The sequence below is a fragment of the Lepidochelys kempii genome, chromosome 5 (genome assembly GCF_965140285.1).
Source record: "Lepidochelys kempii isolate rLepKem1 chromosome 5, rLepKem1.hap1, whole genome shotgun sequence".
NCBI lineage: Eukaryota > Metazoa > Chordata > Testudines > Cheloniidae > Lepidochelys > Lepidochelys kempii.
In genome coordinates, this window is record NC_136384.1 from 113,923,209 (window position 1) to 113,938,360 (window position 15,152).

The 15,152-nt window shown below is 43.2% G+C and overlaps 1 long non-coding RNA gene across 1 annotated transcript in view; it reads left to right on the top strand.

Annotated features, from left to right (window-relative positions):
* LOC140911765 (uncharacterized) overlaps positions 1–14,925 on the top strand; it is a 121,878-nt gene extending 106,953 nt beyond the window's left edge. Inside the window, exons 3-5 of the long non-coding RNA XR_012159118.2 lie at positions 9,124–9,207; positions 12,643–12,792; positions 14,853–14,925. This is a non-coding gene — a long non-coding RNA (uncharacterized LOC140911765). The remainder of the gene's footprint in view (positions 1–9,123; positions 9,208–12,642; positions 12,793–14,852) is intronic.
* The last annotated feature ends 227 nt before the right edge of the window (positions 14,926–15,152 follow it).

The window sequence follows — 15,152 nt, forward strand, 5'->3', positions numbered from 1 at the left end:
AGGTGCAGTGTTATCTGGAATGATCGTTTCTATGCACTTTGCCAAAATGTTTCCAATTGTTCTAATTAATTCAAGCAGTGGGACAGCACTTAGTGGCCACAGTTCAGTTTTATCCATTTTGAAGGCTTGATCCAAGATTCATTAGTCCCAGTGGCTGAGCAACTTGGATGGCCTGATTTTCAAAGCTGCTGAGAACTTGCACCTCTGATGTGCTTTGTGAAATTTGTGGGAGCTCAGCACATCTCTAAATCAGGTCACCAAGATCCAGGGCCTATTTCTAAGAGATACATGAAGTTCTCTCTTGTGAGATCATGTAGCCTGGTTCAGTATATAAGAAATCAGAAGGTAACTGAGAGGTATGTAATGCCAGACAGACCGACTGTGTTCAGTGTTCAAGATGAAGAAAAATCTGTAAGCAAATGTTCTAATCTCCATCCCCTGATCTTTTAAGTTTCTAATAATTTCTTGTTACTCCTTTTATTATCGACCAAAGTCCTTTTCCTTTTCTGTTCTTTGCACATTTCATAACCTGTGTTTAACAAAATATTCAGAGTGCCACTATAATCAAACACTCCAGTTAATCAGGAGACTGGGATACAGGCAGTGCTTAATTTGAAGTGAAAGAGATGCCGGAGCTCAAGCAATTAGGTGTCTGCACTCAAACAATGTTTTTACTTTCATAATTGATGTGCCAAGCCCAGAGGTGCCGGGGCTATGAACTGCCAAGCCTAGAAGTGCCAGGGCTCAGCCCTGGCAAGCCCCGGCACAAATTAAGCACTGGATACCGGGAATTTAGGATATAAGCCCTTGTAGTAAATGACCAGAATGAATCTGTAGGACTGACCACAAGGCTGTGAATGTGGGTGGACATATCCGCTTACTTCATTGTTAACAGTCTTGGACTTCTAACAAATATCCGGAAGGCTTTGGTGGAAAAAAATAGACAGGAAGAAAGAGGAAATTTAGCATATTTTAAAAGTTTAATAAGCCATGGCATGAAATGTCATTGGCCAAACTTTATGTACAAATACAAATTGAAAAGGGAAGAATTCTTTAAGTGGGTAATAGCAAGGGTCAATGGAATTAGTGCTCAGTAGATTTATAAGTAGTAGGCTTTACAAGGTGATTTGCAATGGATCTTTTTTTAAAAAATGGGTTTGTTTCCTTGTGACTTATGAAGAAGAGTGGATTTTTTTTTCTGATACTTTTAATCTTAGAGATATCAGGGATCACAGGTTTGATGTTCCCAGGTTCTTCTGCTGCCCTTTTTTTTGGGGAGGGGGAAAAAGGATTTGGGGGAGGTATAAGTTATGAGCAATTACATTATAAACAAAAGTATGGGAGAGTTGAACCTTGAACAAAGAAACCATTTCTCCCAAGTGTGTATGAGGCACTGGAGTTAAATAGGCTTCCTTTGCACATATAAAGAAGCAAACAATGGCATAAGACCAATTTTATTTTTCCTTTGAAGGTCATATTAAGGGCATTGATATGTTTGACTTTGCTGCAGCTTAGGGCCCAATCCTGCAATGAGACAAGCATTTTCTGGAAACTATTAAGTGCCCTTAACACCACTGAATAAGAGTAAATGTGGGAGATGGGGTGGTGGGTTTCCTATTAATTCCTTCAGTTGGTATCAGAAAAATAGTATTCTACAACCTATAATATGGTATTTTACAGGGCAATGATGCAATTTGCCATGCAAAAGAAAAGGGTTATTGAATATTAGGAGAGAGGAAGAAACTGTGTTACCGCTACTCTTTTTATTACCCTATTCCAGTCTGCATCGATCTAGTGATGATGACTCTGTGCTGCACAGTCAGAGAGCCAAGGTAAAAATGACATGAAGACATTCATCTGAGATGTGCTATAAATCAGGTCATTCCAATCAAACAGCAAATAAAATACCATTTAATACCAGAAATGGATTGTGTTAAGTAGCTTATATTGCTTGAGCCTGTGCCCTGTATTGTTAGGTTTTAGCAACTATAAAGATACAAACAAAGCTCTGAAAAGGTGCTGACAGCTTTATTTATCTCTGTATTTATGTGGATTACAATAGCACCCCACCAAGATTGGGACCCCATTGTGGCAGTCACTGTACAAACACATGATAAGAGACAATCCATGCCCCAGAGATTTTTAATCTCTAACTAGATAAGACAGAAAAAAGGCGGGAGAAGAAATAGAGGCCTAGAGAGGTAAAGTGGCCTGCCAATGGCAGAGCCTGTCAAGACTTGAACCCTGGTTTCTGGAATGCCCTGTCTGCTGGGCCACCCTGCCTCTCTTTCAATGCCTGCTGTAATTGGGGAGAGCATTCCAGGCATAAGATGCAATGTGTAAGAAGGTGCAAAGGCTCTTGTGGGGGAAGCAGAAGAATGGGCGATCAAGGCTGGCATCATTCGTGGAGTAGAGGGAGAATGTAGTCACTCAAAAAATACAAGAGCAGATAATTAAGGAAGAGAGGAGTTGTGAAGGCCCTTAAAAGTGAAGATAGAAAAATCAAATTTGATGCAGTAGTGGGAGGGAAGCCAGTGGAGGAGATGTGGACAGATCAAAAGGTCTGTAAGAGTATCACAACCTCAGCATTTTGAATGAAGGTTTTGGGAAGGCCAAGGAGGAGGGGGTTGGAATAGTTAAGTCAAGAGGTAAGGTTCTGGGCAAGAGGGTGGACAGAGAGAAATGCTTGGCTCTGTGAAACAGGGAGGAAGAAATGGCAAGATTTGAACTCTGCTAGTATGTATGGGATAGAGAGAGAGAGGGAGGGACACAGACAAAGGTGACATCCACATTATGGGAGAAGGTTGGTAATTTCAATAAAAACACTGAAGGGTATGGGAGGCAAGAGAAGGAGATCGAACTTACAGTGATGGTGAGACAGGCTGAGTTGGAGGAGTGGATGAATGGAGATAATTCATGAGTGGTAGGGTAGATTTGTGAGTAATTTGCATAACAATGTTAGCTGAAGCTGCATGATCGATCATGTCCCTGAGGGAGAGAGTGTAGAAGAGGGGGCCAAGGTTAAACAACTGTTGTGGACAATGACCAAAATGTCCAGACAGGAAAAGGAGGGCCCACCAAATGAGATGCGAGTGACCAGATATATAGGAAGAGAGGATGGAGTCGCAAAAGCCGAGGAAGGACAAGTTTTCAAGAAGTTCATGATTGACCATCCTGGGGAAAAATAACAAAAGGTGTCACATTTTACAGTACATGAACATCTACGGGATTTCAGATTGTAAGTAACAGGAAGAAAAAAAAAACCCCAATCTCCAGTTCAATCCGAAATAGACTGTAATTTCAGCACATGAGAAGAGGAAGAAGGCATATATGATATTGTTTCCTAAAATAGTAAAAACCTAAGCTCAGGAGATTCACTGAGAGTAAAACTGCATCTGTTGAATGAATTAAATGTGGACAGTGGATATATACCTTCCATTCAATCTCCGCTCTAGCTAGTTTGTCCTTAGTTGCAGTGTGTACTTACCTATCCTCTGACTTCAGTATAGAGTACTGGATAACAAAAGGGTTCCATTCTGATTCATTCAGTATTTTTCTATTAATGACAGTACTTGAGCAGGACTGCAGATTGGGGACAGCCTTTTGTGATGTTCTTTGGGCCATGTTCAACCCTTAGTTTCACCTGTTGGCCCCATTGCCTACAACAGGGTTGCATGGCAGTAATGGAGAGCAGAATTTGGCCTTTCATGTCTCCTATTTAATACAAACGTCATTTGCTGCCCCAAGTGTGGAAACTCCAAGTGACACACCCCTTGCATATACTGGTAATAACAGCCACTGTTCTGAGAATTTTCAATACCAAAGAACAGCAGCTGAGTGAAGTGCATTAAAGCAGATACAAAAAGGCTGAATTTTATAGATTGACTTGTAAGTGTGTGGTTACACTCAGGAGTGTGGTTAGTGTGGTTATAATCAGAAAAGTTACTATATAAAACTGTCACCTGCTTAAGCTTCTTAATCAACTTATTTGATCTCTGTGGGCTAGATTCTCCACTGCACACAGGCTGAGATAGACTGAGGAGAGTTCAGGTACAGTGTGTGTGTGCAGCGCTCAACAGGGAGCAGATTGGGGCTCCCTGATTCTCAACCATTTTCTACAGCTGCAACTTATGCTGCCCGCATAAGTTCCCTTTAGTGTAAGGCCTCCCAGGGCCCCACTGGCAGCAGGGCATTGGGTGTAGTGAAGCAGCTGTCTGCCACACCTCCTGCCTCTCTGCATGACAGGATGGAGGGTCACAAGTTAGGCGGCTGAGCTGGTGCAGGATAGGATGGAGCAGCCCCTGCCAGATTTGAGCCAGTGGCGTTTTCTCCTGCACAAATTGTGATATATTGAAAACTCTGTTCAAACTGTAGGCTGTCACTTTAAACTTCAGGTTTTTTCCTGGTCCTGCTTGCAGGCTAGGGGGTCTCTATAGGGAAATGTGTAATCTGGGCCTAGCAACAGTCAGTCTGCAGCCAGCCAGCTAGCCTACTGTAAGATGGGAAGAGTTGTGGCTCTGGTTTTGGTTTCTCATTCTGAATTCTAAGAAATAAAGGAGTGTTATGTTGCAACGTTTCAGCAACAGTATTTTCTTTTTACCTAACTTCTCAGTGTATTGCCATGAATCTAATCCAACTTTCCAGCCACTTTTACTTGTCTTTCAGCATTGCCAGCTCTTACAATTTTATTGCAAATCTTGTGATAGTTGGTGTTTTCTTCTTAAGGCCACTGCTCCTGGAATTGTGTGATTGTGAGAATCTCTGCTTTGTTTGTTTGTTTTAAATGAAACCTAAGTAAGGTTCTAGGTCTCATGGTTGCAGAGAAATGCTTGAAAATCTGAACCCTAAAGGATCAACAATAGGAAGGCAAATTATTTGAAAAACTCAGAATTTTTAAGCTAGACTCATGGTATTTGTGCCCCAGACATATGAGTTTTGAATGTTTGAGGCTGGCAATGGTGCATGAATTTTGGTGGGCTACAAATCAGGGGGAGAAGGTTTTGCTCTGCCTTTTTATCTTACCAAAGCAAGTAATAAATTCAAACACCAATGAAATTCAGGGAGCTCAGAACTTGTCTATATAAAAGCTTGTCCCCATAATGTCTTCCTGTTGATACAATCTTGGTACTTCACAGGGAAAATATTGCTAGCTGTTTGTGTAAGTCTCTCCTTTCAGGGAGCGGGTATCAAGGGAGAAAAGGAAATAGGGCCTGATCCACAGTCTGCTGAAGCCAATGGAGTAGTTTTCTTTACTGCAATGGACTTTGGTTCAGGTCTTTAATTAGCAGGATATAAGGGGATAAAACTAGAAGCAACAGGATAATATCAAGAGGAGGAAAATATAGGCGGGATGTCAGGAATGGTTCTTCACAATGAAATCTATATGGCTGTGAGTGAGTCTCACAAGAGAGGTGATGGAAGCCCCAAATCAAGAAACCTTTAAAAAACTGATTGGACAAAGCACTAGAAACAAATACAGGTTGAATGTCTCTAATCTGGCACTCCCTGGTCCAGCAACATCCATGGACTGGCATAGTTGCCGACTCCATAGGTGCTCCGGGGCTGGAGCACCCACAGGGAAAATTAGTGGGTGCGGAGCATCCACCGGCACCAAGCTCCCCCTTCTGTACCTCGCCCTGTGCCTCTCATGCTCTGACAACCCCGCGCTTACCAACTCCTCCTCCTCCCTCCCAGTGCTTCTGGAGCACCGTGAACAGCTGATTCACAGCATTCAAACTCCGGGAGGGAGGGGGAGAACCTGGGGCCAGTGGCTGGGACCCCAGGTGGCAGCAGGGACCCTGGGTGCTGGGCGCAAAGCCTGGGGGTGCTGCAGCACTCCCCGCATTCCTACTTCCTGCACCTAAGAAGACCCACTCGCACTCTGCATTGACCCCCCCGCCATGGTGTGGCAAATTCTCTGGTTCGGCACAGGTCAGGTCCTGAGAGCTGGGCTGTCCCTAGCTATTCTGGAGCTCTACACATGCCCCAGCGCCAGCGGGGAGGGGGGCAGCCCTCAGGCCTCTGTGGGGGGTGGGTGGCTGGCTTGGGGGGCAGGGTGGAACCATCCTGCAGCACTCACCAGTGGCGTGGCTGAAGCTGGGTCCCTCCACTTCCTGCCACCAGTGAGTGCAGGCCCGGCTCTGCTGCAGTCCTCAGGGATGGGAAGAGGCAGGGTGGGGGCTGAGCAGGGGCGGGGGCCCTGGGGAAGAGGCGAGGCAGGGGCTGGAGCAGCAGGCAGCTGTGCAGGGCACCAGGAAATTTGGTGTCCCAAGTTTCCTGGTGCCCTACGCAGCTGCGTGCTTTGTGTATGGGTAAGGATGGCCCTGCCCGAGGGTGCCAGACTAGAGAGGTTCAACTTGTACTGTACGGAAGACTCTTGAATTAGCAGGAAGATGGGTTAGAGACCTAAAACAAAAGTAAAAAGATCCTTTCTCAGTGACCCAAAGGAATGAAGGCTTAGCAAACCCATGAATTTTGATGCTGCAAGAAAACACAGGCACAGACTGGTTGAGTTACAGGGCAGTCATGCCACCTTTTGTGTACAGGAAGGTTAACTCCCTTTTCTCAATTCTGTCCCTGGTATCATTCTGTGCTGATTCTGAGTGTGGATGAGGTAGTGTAAATTATTGTAGTCAAAGGAGTTACCATGGTTGACATCAACTGAGTCTCTGGTCCCATATGAGTGGTTTAACACCAATCTAAACAGGTTAGAAGATTTTTTTTTTACACCTGAACTTCCTGGAGGCCACACACTGGCTTGTACTGCTTACTAGATTGTGGTTATTAGGGCATTTGGAAAGATTCTCTTTCCCTTAAAACAATAAAATATGCCTAGACCATGGGAAGAGCTCCCTTCATGACCTGTCTGTAACGGCAAGACTTTGTTTGCCCCATGTACCACAGACAGTGTGTTTCCCCCCGACAACTTGTCAAAAGCATCCAACATATTTCTAGATATCTTGCTTTGATAAATGCCTATTTGCCACATGAAAAATAAGTCCATGTGAAAGCAGAATAATCTATCATGCTGGGACAAATGTATGATCTGCTTTTCTTGGCATTGTCTTCTGTCTATTCTGAGGTTACATTATGGAAGTGCACATTTTCTGTATTTCACAGAGGGACAAAAAAGATGGTACCTATCATAAATATAAAGGGAAGGGTAAACACCTTTAAAATCTCTCCTGTCCAGAGGAAAAACCTTTCACCTGTAAAGGGTTAAGAAGCTAGGATAACCTTGCTGGCACCTGACCAAAATGACCAAGGAGGAGACAAGATACTTTCAAAGCTGGAGTGGGGGAGAAACAAAGATTCTCTCTGTCTGTGTCATGCTTTTGCTGGGAACAGAAAGGAATGGAGTCTTAGAACTTAGTAATTAATCTAGCTAGATATGCGTTAGATTCTGTTTTGTTTAAATGGCAGATAAAATAAGCTGTGCTGAATGGAATGTATATTCCTGTTTTTTTGTCTTTTTGTAACTTAAGGTTTGGCCTAGAAGGATTCTCTATGTTTTGAATCTGATTACCCTGTAAGGTATTTACCATCCTGATTTTACTTTTTCTTCAATTAAAATTCTTCTTTTAAGAACCTGATTGCTTTTTCATTGTTCTTAAGATCCAAGGGTTTGGGTCTGTGTTCACCTATGTAAATTGGTGAGGATTTTTTATCAAGCCTTCCCCAGGAAAGGGGGTGTCGTGCTTGGGGGAGATATTTTGTCGGGGGGGGGGGAAAGAAGACTTTTCCAAGTGGGCTCTTTCCCTGTTAGACGCTTGGTGGTAGCAGCAATAAAGTCCAAGGGCAAAAGGTAAAATAAAATAGTTTGTACCTTGGGGAAGTTTTAACCTAAGCTGGTAAAAATAAGCTTAGGGGATTTTCATGCCGGTCCCCACATCTGTACCCTAGAGTTCAGAGTGGGGAAGGAACCTTGACAGTACCTCAATAATTAATTTGTGATGCTTGAAACCACCCAAGCTCTGTAGCTATTGAGCAATTTCCTGAGGTCATGAGAAGCTTCTCTTATTGTTGTACAGGGCCTATTTACTATTGGAAGCATGGATAAGCCTTCAAATGTATTTTTAAAAGACAGGATACCAGTTAGGGGTGGGTGAAGTGATTCAGATAAAACAAATATCAACTCAGATCCTCAGCCAAAATCTAAGCCAACCCTGAACCAAACGGAAAAAATTCAGTTAACTTTTCTTTTTTCACTTTGATACATTTTATTGTATCACTTCCTGTTTTCAGCTGGAAGCAGAAGAACCAAAATACGGTTAGAAAATATCATGTGAGTGTAGTTCCAAATCTCTCCTAGGAAGACTTCCAGGCTGCTTTCTGGACCAAGGAAATACTGATATGTGATTATTATGCTGATGGAGCCTCCAAACTTACTGAGAGGTTCACCCATCATTTATATCAAGATATTTGAATAAACATAAGTAATGTGGTGTTCAGAACCTGAATATTATAGAGGAAAAATGATTAAACCTCTCACAAATATACAAGTAGTTACATGAGAGAGAGCATGCATGTGTGCATTGTGTTGCTAATTATTTAGTTATATATCTACAGGAGTGGCATTTGTGATCATGATGAGCCTAACCATCACTTTTGTCCATGGCCTACTCAACACTTCACCACTACCCCCCTCCATTTTAAGTAAAATAGTATGATGTTTTGCTATTTCTAAAGCCATCATTATAAAAACCAGGCATCTGAGAGGTCTGGCATCCAAACTGCCTGTAGTATTGTCTCCTTTGCACTTACACAGGTTCACTGCAGCACTGGCTGGTGATGTGTAATCACAGCTGAAATCAGCGAATGGATCACCATTCAGTCTCCCGCACTGCAACAGCTGGTGCTGAGCTTTTAATAATGTGAATAAATAATTAGTTACACATTTTCAAGTTCCCCCACTTCCCACTAACTCTCCACGTGGGAGGAGTGCGTGTTTGAAACGGGACAGGGATTGCACACTGCAAAGTGTTTTAACCAGTGGAATCTCACTTTATTTATTTGTTTGGGAGAACTGTAAGGGAGAGCTGAGCCCTACTGTGTAATTTTTCAACATATGATTGTATTGACTGGACTCTTACTCCATGATCTCCTCTGTATCTTTGATTACAGGGGAACATTGAAAGAGGAAGGAGGAAGTACAGACTCCAGAGATTAAAAAAAGAAAACCGTCGATAAGCAAAAAAAAGGTGAAAAGTGAGTTTGCTTGGCTAATTGCATATAGCGTAGAACTAATGTTGTATATTAATTTGGTGGAAGACATTGCATAGAATTGACCCTCTAGGAAAGAAATCAAAGTTCATAGGGACTGTGACAAGCAGGGCTTGAAGAGTAAATATTTAATGGAAATACTTCTGTCCTTGCCTATGAGATTAAGATGATTGACTTATTTTGAGAAGAGGAACTTTGTTTTCCCTTTGCCACCCCTACAACTTCCCCTTTAATTTGAGCTTTGATAAACACTCTGGGTGGAGAGAACCTATCGCATGTGCTGATAGTTTATAACAATGTCCTTATGACCAAAACACGCTTTCTTGTGCCCGTGTCCAGCCCCAGAAACATGGTAACAAGGTGTTTTCTATTTTAGTTATCTCACTGCATCTTATTCATAGATTATGAGGCCATTAGGGACCACTGTGAACTTCTAGTCTGACCTTCTGTATAATACAGGACATAGGATTTCCCTGAATTAATTGTCTTTCTACAGCTTATCAATACTATTTCTTGCTGTGGTGACTTCTGGGTTGTCCACACACAAGAAAATGCACTTGCATAAATGAGTACTAATAGAAATAATGATTTCAGAAGTACTCCCTCCCCTTGTAGTGAAAAAGGGCCCTTTGTGCATTAGAAGGTATTGGAAGGGATGATGTGTCTTCAGATATATGAGGAGTCAGTGTGCTGTGTGGTGACATCTGCTGGGATGGGCAAATAAGGGGAAATCACAGGAGTGTGGCCTGCAAATCATAGTGCCTGAAAATCCATAAAAGTAACAGGGCCATTATGGAGACAAGGTGGGTGAGGTAATATCTTCTATTGGATAAACTCCTGTGGGTGAGACACAAGCTTTTGAGCTTATACAGAGCCCTTCTTCAATAAAAGCTATTACCTTATCCACTTTGTCTCTCCAAGATCATGGGATGAACACGGCTACAACAACACTGCATAGGGCCATTATTGATAGATGGAGCTCAGGGCATCAGCATTAAATTCATCCAGTGAGTTTTCTTGCTCCTAGTTGCTGATCATCTTTAATAACATCTAATAATTTGCATTTAAATTGTGCTTCCCATCTGCAAAGGTATTTTTTATAAACATTATGGGCCACATCCTGACACCCTTACTCAATGGAGTGGGACCTTATAGTGAGGGAAGTCCCCATGAAGGAAATGGGACTCAATGTGTGTAAGGGTGACAGAGTCTGGCCCTTAGGACCTGATGTTCAGAAAGGTAGGTTCATAATCATACACACACAAATGCACGTATAATCTACATCAACAAATTTCTTGGCTCTCACCAGGCCTCTTTTAAGTCTCCCACAGCCCTGTCTCAGTCTTGCCTGATATATGTACTTCCTCTCCCTTCAGTGGTCTGTGCAAGCCACAGAGAAGGATTTCAGGGTAGCAGTGACCTTTGTAGCAAATTACCATGTACACCCTGTGATGGGGCTCCAGCCCTACATGGGGCTCTAAGAGGTTAATAGAGCCCTAGGGAGGCTGTGCAGGAGGCAGCCAATCAGAGATGGGTTGCAGGGAGCAGTCAAGCAGGGCCAAGCAGGCCCATATAAAAAGGGAGCTGCAGGACAGGAGTGCAGTTCTCTGCTGGGAGCCCAGGAAGGAAGGACTGTGTCCTTGGAGGGCTGAGAGAACTGCCTACACCCTGGACAGAGCAGTGCAGCTAGCAGGGACTGGGAGAGCAAGAGATGGCTCCTGGCTGGCTGCTGGGGTTTGCAGGCTGAGGCCCTGAGGCAAGGGCAAAGAAGATGCTGGGGCCACGAGGAAGCGGCCAGACAATTTGCTGCAGTAGTCACTAAGGAAAGTGGCTGAACAACAGACTGCAGATCCCCTGGAAGGAGGAAGCACAGTGTGTTGCATGGCCAGAGGGATGTGTCACTGAAGAGGATGCCACGGTCCTTGGAGAGACGTGGGTCCTAGAGCAGGAGTGATAGTGGTGAGGCAGCACTCGAAGAGGGTGCACTAACATGTGGAGCTTATCCCCAAGACAGCCAGAAGGAGGCACCAGAGTGGTGAGTGAGCCCCGTTACAACCCCACAGAATTACCCCCATGGACTTGATTACAGTAGGCCTAAAATCTGAATCTTTCTGCTAGATCTCACGACTATAGGACACAGGTCTTCAACGTGGTGGTTGCAAACAGGTGTTAGAGTGCGTGTCTCTATGGGAAGGGCGTGTGGTCCAAGCACTCTATTGATCCACTATTGTTTAAGGAGAGGGAGTCCTGCCTAGAAGGCGGGGACACTTGAAGATGATCCTGGTATGAAAAAGTGGGTTGTGTTATGTAAAAGGTGGAGAACTCCTACTGTAGGACTTTGCTAGTGTTAACAAAGGCAAGGATTTAACAGAAGCTTTGACTTTCCCTCAACCTACTAATTCATCCATGCATAATGTGGGCGGCAGAAATATGAAGAAAAGACTCAGCACTGAGGGGTGACTGCAGATCTTGAAAGAATATGCAGGAGAAAGAAATGCAGGGTTTTTTTGTGTGTGCGTTTGTTTTTAAAGCTAACTATAGACTTCCCTGGCTCCTTAAGGGGAAGAACGGCAGATAGTGGAGCACTTGTGGGTCTTTATATTGAGGTGATGGTAACTTTATTAGGTAATCATGGTACAGTGATGAGCACAGTCTGGTTTAGACACATAGAATTTCCTTGTTCTATGGAAGACCTGATGGTTCCATCACATGGAGGTGCGAGGTGTAATTATAGCACTGTTAAATGAAATGTATGGGGACTTTGTACAGTATGTTCAGTGCCACTTTTCTTCTGTAAGCTTAATTTACAATTGACTTTTTAGCGGATATCCTATTTGGTGCTTGTGGGGAGCAGCTAGTTTAGTGAGTTTCTTTGTCCTGGGGAACTAGATGGGCTTGGCAGCTAAACTTTATAAATGTGTGTGAATCACGCTGCCCCAAGTAGTTGGCTTTCACATGAGTCACAATTTTTCTGTCATCACATCCAGCAGTTACAGTTCCTTCCTGTGGTAGCCTCTGTGGGCTCATTATCCTTGGGACCTGCAAAGAGCTGTTTGAACACAGACTGATGCACACGTGGGTGGTAATGAGAAGTGAGGGTTCAGAAACATAATCGTGCTGTAATGCTATGTAAACTGAAACTGATGAGACGTCTACATTGTATAACAAAACTGTCAGCTTTATTGTGTAGGTATTTAGTTGGCTTTTTAATTAAGATAATCAAAGCCTCTTGACCTATGGATTACCTTAGACCTAAATTATGCAAGAAGGGCCCTTTCCCTGGCCCCTGTCCACTAGCAACTTGACCATGTACATTTTTCAGTGAAGAGGTTCCAAAGTAAGGCTTTCTTTGGTCTCCTCAATTAGCCCTATCTACTCTTCCCAGCTTCCAGCTGACCACAGTCTGCTTCCCCACTGCAGCGTTCCTTCTAGAAGTCTGCAAGCTCCTGAGCACCATAGGAACAAAGCCCCATGGACTTTTCTACAAGCTGCATCTAATATTTGGGGTAAGAGACCCTGGTTTCTGTGATGCCTCCATGCAGCGAGCCTGAAATTCTGGAACAGATTCAGGTATCTTTGGAATTTTTTGTTTTTTAATGTGAATTAAGTACAAAAATAAAGCATATGTTCTTCATATAGTTTATTTTGAAATTAGCTTTAGATTTTCCTGCAGTGCTTGGTGGGCCACAGGTATCTGTACTGATAATGCATAACCGTATTGCCCAATTATTTTGTGAGAATTTTCAGATTAAGAGAGAGATATTAGTGTGGCTGAAAGATAAATGACAATCAGGATTAAACATTTCAAGTGTAGTAATTTACGTTTGTAAAGAGCCTGTCTTCCTAAACACACTATGTGTATTAAAACACCACTGAAATGTAGTCACTTGTAACACTTGGGGAGGGTAAATTTAAAACCTGCATGGCATGAATGAAGCCAGTGCAATCTTGGAGGTATGGCGTCATATGCTCCCTGAAGCTTACACCTCTTGAGTAAACAAGTTGCTGTATTCTGCACCACTTCTATATGGTCTTCAAGTGTCAGTCTTCAGTTCTCACTGGAGTATTTCACTCTGGGAGTGACAAAGGCCTGGATTTCTGTCACTCAGAGAAATAAGTGTAATCTTCACTCTATTTATGAATAATAAACGATACATCTGGCTGCTACAGCAAATTGCCATTCCTGGGGCATTTAGGGATTCAAAAGAATTGTCCAGAATAAGAACTCCGTTGGCAAAGGGTGTACAGATGCCATTCCTATAATACACTAAGGGTGGAATCCACCTCTGTACAGAGTCCCAGAAAAGATCAGTGACCAATTCACTTTATTTTGAGGTCTTAAGTAGTACATAGGCCTTTTGCTGGCTCTCTGCCCCAAGGTGAATTTCACCTTTATTGCTGCCCTATCCCATCTAGAATCCTCTCTGTCCTATCTGAATTGAGCTTCAGACAACTCATTCTCATCTAGGTCCAAAACTTGACCAGGTACCCGGATTGCAAAGACATTGCCATGTCTGAGTTCAATAAAAAGATGCCTGACATCTGCATATTGATGACACTGTGGCCCGACAGGCTTCACTGTTTCCCCGAGCAACCCTATATATGTGCTGGGCAGCCGGTGAGACAGAACAGACCCCTGAAGAAGCCTGCCCAAAAGAACCCCAAGGTGAAATCCCGACCCCATTGAAGTTAATGGGAGTCTTGTCATTGACTTTGATGGGACTATGATTTCACTCCCGATGTGCACTATAGCAAAGAGAACCTCAGTTTTTAAGGTCTCCTTTGATAGCCATGCACATAGTAAAGTGTGTGGCGTTCAGTGTGTTTACTTTGGAAGGATCAGGGGCTGAGTCAGTTCTATTGGGATTCACACTTGTGGTTCCATGGATGACTATTATTTGATTATATAATGTTTATGTTGCAGTAACATCAAGATGCCAAACTGATTGGGGCCCTGTTGTGCTAGACACTCTAGAAACCTAGTAAATTGCAGTCCCTGTCCCAAAGAGCATACGGTCCAGATGAGTTAGACCAGTAACTCCTCTCCCACTGACACACAGTCATCTCACGCATGACTTGTAATTATTAAAGATAATGAGAGTCACATCCTCACAAAGAAACACTATGGCCCTTGGTGTGCAGACAGTAGTTTTATAGATTACAGTATTGCACTTCCGACAGTAATAAAAAAGGATATGTGCAGCAAACAGGATACAATCTGACAGTTCACAAGATAGGCAAGGCTCTCTCACCGGAAGGGTTACAGAGAGGTGAATTTCTCATTATTGCTAAAACTTTGTCCAAAAAGTATTTACATATGCTCAGTTTGAGTTTGGCAGGAAGTTTTAAGGCAAAAACAGCGTGCCCTTCCGTCCCTGGTACATTTAAAAGCTCTTTCAGTGTGAGTCACTGGAGTTCTGTGGTTTGTGTATCCTGAAAGGAGAAAAGACTCTGTGTGATTATCAGGCATTACAAGCAGCTAGCTGTTCTTTTCTTTAAAAAAACAACAACTTCTGATAAGGAAGTTCATTATTAGGTAGGAAGTGTTTGCTGGTGGAGTTATACTTTTTCTGTGTCGCTGTTACTGCCATTGTGAACATACACAGACCTATATTGCTTTTACTTCTTAGCCCTGTACTTTTCCTGATGTGTTCCCTTATTGCAACAAGAGCAAACCCCCTTCTGGGTGAGCTGAGCCAAAGACAACATGATGCAGAGCATCTGGAACGATTCTGTGTCGACCAACCTACTGCACTGTCATACAGTGATACTGTTTGAGCTACTAACGTGTCTCAGACTGCTTTCTACTAGCTGAAATTCAGTGACAGAAAGAGGGATGTCATTCTTCACCGAATGCCCATAACTGCAACAATGACTTCTCAACCGCTATGCCTTAAAAATTCTTCAAAGAGCATTGAATTCACAATGGG